The sequence below is a fragment of the Magnolia sinica genome, chromosome 16, assembly GCF_029962835.1.
Source record: "Magnolia sinica isolate HGM2019 chromosome 16, MsV1, whole genome shotgun sequence".
Taxonomy (NCBI): domain Eukaryota; kingdom Viridiplantae; phylum Streptophyta; class Magnoliopsida; order Magnoliales; family Magnoliaceae; genus Magnolia; species Magnolia sinica.
Window position 1 is genome coordinate 42,912,069 of NC_080588.1, and position 3,877 is coordinate 42,915,945.

General features: G+C 39.6%; 1 non-coding gene across 1 annotated transcript; it reads left to right on the plus strand.

Annotated features, from left to right (window-relative positions):
- Positions 1–3,020: 3,020 nt before the first annotated feature.
- Positions 3,021–3,126, plus strand: LOC131230065 (small nucleolar RNA R71). Its single transcript, XR_009163792.1, has one exon. It is a non-coding gene; the product is annotated as a small nucleolar RNA R71 (small nucleolar RNA).
- Positions 3,127–3,877: the final 751 nt, after the last annotated feature.

Sequence of the window (3,877 nt, forward strand, 5' to 3'; positions counted from 1 at the left end):
GGCTATCTCTATCTGGTTGTAGTCCGAATACCCTCAAGGAAGCAATAGTATGAGTGACCAGCTAACCTTTCTAAGATTTGATCAATGAAAGGCAAAGGAAAGTGGTCCTTCCTAGTGACGGTATTCAATTTCCGGTAGTCAATGCATATTCTCCAACTGGTAGTCACCCTGGTTGGCACGAGTTCATTGTTGGCATTGGCTATTATGGTGATTCTGGACTTCTTGGGAACCAGTTGCGTTGGACTCACCCATTAGCTATCGAATATTGGGTATATGATACCTACATCCAATAGCTTGAGAACCTCGGCCTTAACCACTTCCTTTATGTTCGGATTCAATCTATGTTGTGGTTGCCAAGAGGTCTTCGCATTATCCTCTAGATAAATGCGGTGAGTACAAATCAAAGGGTCGATTCTCTTGAGGTATGCAATCGACCATCCAAGGGCTCCCTTTGCTCAATGAGAGTAGATATGAGCATACTCCCCTGTTCTTGATCAAGGTGGGAGGAAATCACCACCGGATATGTCTCATCTTGACCTAAATAGGTATATTTCAAATCAGAGGGAAAATGTTTTAGGCCAAGCACTGCTGCCTTGGATTTAGATGGTAGAGGTACTAAATCAGTTTGGGGCAATTCTTCAAATTGTGGCCTCCACTGGTTAACTTCAAGTACCGGCACAGTATCAAGAATGACCCCTGTCTCCCTAATCATGTCATCATCAAAATCATGGGAGTGGGCCAAACACATCTCTAGAGGGTCAGAGGATAAGGTCAGAAGTGCTCTATCTTCCACAAAAGAATCAATCAGGTTAATATTATAGGAATTGTCTTCATCCTCTAACTATTTGCCTGTGTTGAAAAAGATATTCAACTCTAATGTCATATTTTCGAAAGACATACTCATGACTCCATTCCTATAATTAATGATTGCGTTCGAAGTGTTAAGGAATGGGTGACCAAGAATGATGGGAATTTGAGTACTCATGTCCATGATGGGTTGATTATCCAAGATGATAAAATCTACTGGATAGTAGAATTTGTTAACCTGGACTAACACATCCTTGACTATCCCTCTCAGTACATGGATTGACCGATTAACAATTTGTAACGTGGTCCCGAGTGGGTTTTAATTCACCTAGTCCCAGTTGCTCGTAAACCGAGTATGGGCTTAGATTTATGCTCGCTCCTTAATCAAGAAGTGCATGCTCAATGCGGTAATTCTCAATTATACAAGCAATGGTTGGGCTACCTGGATCTTTGTATTACTGTAGCACATCTTGCTTTAGGATGACACTCACTTTTTCAGTTAAAAAGATTTTCTTTTGAATACTTTGCCATCTTTTGGTCGTACATAAGTCTTTTAAAAATTTAGCATATGAAGGTATTTCTTTTACAACATCTAGTAGAGAAATATTGACCTTCACTTGTTTCAATATCTATAGAATGTCTTGAGAGTTAGAGAGAGGTTTTGGTGCTATCAACAGTTGGGGAAATGATGCAATCGACTTGCCTTAAAGTTTTGGTTCTAATTGTTGTGGAGCAGTGATAGGTCTATCATTATTGTCTTCTTTCGGGTCCTTAGCGGGTGTTTGGCACATGGTATTAGGAAGGATTAGGTGGGATGGGATTAAAAAAATGTAATTATTACATATGGCAGGGATTGTCCCCTATTACCATGGGATAAGCTTAATTCTATGCTATGTTTGTAATACGGTGGTACATGGAATGGATATACTCACCATCATTTGAAACTATTGAGAATAACACATATATGTTTTATCCAAACCGTTCATCTAATTTGTAACCTCATTTTATGGCATGGCCTAAAAATGAGGTAGATCTAAAACTTATGTGGCCCCAAAGAAGTTTTCAATGATAGATATTCAATCCCCATTGCTTTTTATGGTGGGGTCCACTTGAGCTTTAGATCTACCTGATTTTTTGGCCTATGCTCTAAAATGATCTCGAAAAATGGGTGGACAGTGTGGATATAGCCCACACATCATGATGGGACCTACACAACTTGCTAACATTGAGTGGATTGGCATGGGGCCCAATGCATTTCCATCTAATCTAATTCCAAGCTTTTCCATGCTTCCCAAACATTGAGTGGAATTGGCACGAGACCAAATGCAATTCCATCCCACCTAATCCCATCTAATACTATGCACCAAACGCCCCCTTAGGTATTTCAGCCCTAACTAGAATGGTTTTGTCAATGGTCTTCCCACTCCTAAGAGTGGTGATAATTTAGCTTGCTCCATTTGATTGGAGAGCTCGGGTCGCAAACTTCATATTGTGGTTTTGGATTGGGAAGAGATTGAGCTGGAAGGCTCCCCTTATTCCCAATCATATTCCTTGTGTCAAGCCCTTGTATGGCCTCTGTAAGGTCTTGGAAGGCTTGTGGCATCTTCTAATTGAAAAGCTCTTGATTTTGAAGATGTTTTAGAACCGGATCCTCCTGAGGTTTCCCTTGATTTGGAATTTGATTAAAGAAATCTTGAGGGGTAGCAGTTTGTCCATTCTTCCAGCTAAAGTTTGGATGATTTCTCCAACTAGGATTGCATGTATTGAAGGTAGGTCCATTGAAAGGTCTTTAGTAATTATTCATGACATTGGATTGCTCATTCAATACCTCTTGAAAGGCAGGTATTGTTGGACAATTTTTAGTTGTGTGAATGTTGCAAGCACAAATACCGCAAGCAGTTTCCTTAGCCTTATCCTTCTTCAGTTCCATAGCCTCGAATTTCCTTATGAGATATGCCACTTTAACATTGACATCATCATCCTCTTTCAGAAGGTATAATCCGCCCCTCTTCTTTAATTAAGTGGGCTTAGATGTGGTGTTAGGTCTTGGGGAGATGTCCCATGATTGTGCTATTTTAGCGAGTTTGTCAAAGTAATCTTACACTTTATTGACATTTTTATTCATGAATTCCCCATTGCACATTGTCTCAACGACTAGACGCAAGGAAGATGTCAGTCCGTCATGAAAGAAACTTGTTATGCACCACATTTCAAAATCATATTGTAGGCATGAACTGACAAGATCCTTGAACCGCTCCCAACATTGGAAGAATGTTTCATCTTCCTTTTGAGCAAAGTTCATGATCGCCTTCCTGATGTATGGTATGGAAAGAATTTTTTTTATGAACTCCATCGTGTCATTCCATATGTTAATAGATCGTGGATGGAGTGAGTGTAACCACGTCTTAACTTTTTCTCTTAAGGAGAAAGGAAATAGTTTAAGCTTGACCGTGTCCTCAGACACGTTAGAAAATAAAAAGTGGCTATAATCTCATCAAACTCTTTTCAGTGTAGATATAGACTTTCAGATTCAAGTCTAAGGAACTTTAGAAGGAGTTGGATCACTCCTGGCTTGATATCCATGTTTCTGGTATTTTCTGAAAAAACTATATAGGAAGGTGTGCTCACCCCCATTGGTTGTAAATAATCTCATAAAGTATGAGGCGGGGGTGCATGGCGCACCTCATTCTCATCCTGGACTTCCGCAACTCGAGGTTGTGGCCGATTCATTAATTGATTTACATGTTGATTTGCAGTCATAACCTCAATTAACTCTGATGATCTCGAGTGGTGTCTAATCTTGTGATGGATAGATAACCCTTCAACTAATCCTCCTTCACTCAAGAGAGGTCGAGTGTTATCATGGACTCACTTAGGCGTGCAAAACTCTCAACCCTCAATTTCAAAATCTAACTTAAACCTAAAAGAAGGAAGAAGGAAACAGAGATCTAGAAATAGAAAGGGAGACAATTAGAAGGAAGTTACCAAATTATAAGTTCCTAAATTAAGATCTTGCGGAACAAAACAAAACAAGTCAGTTTCTAAAAACAGAGATTCTAAAATTAGAAAG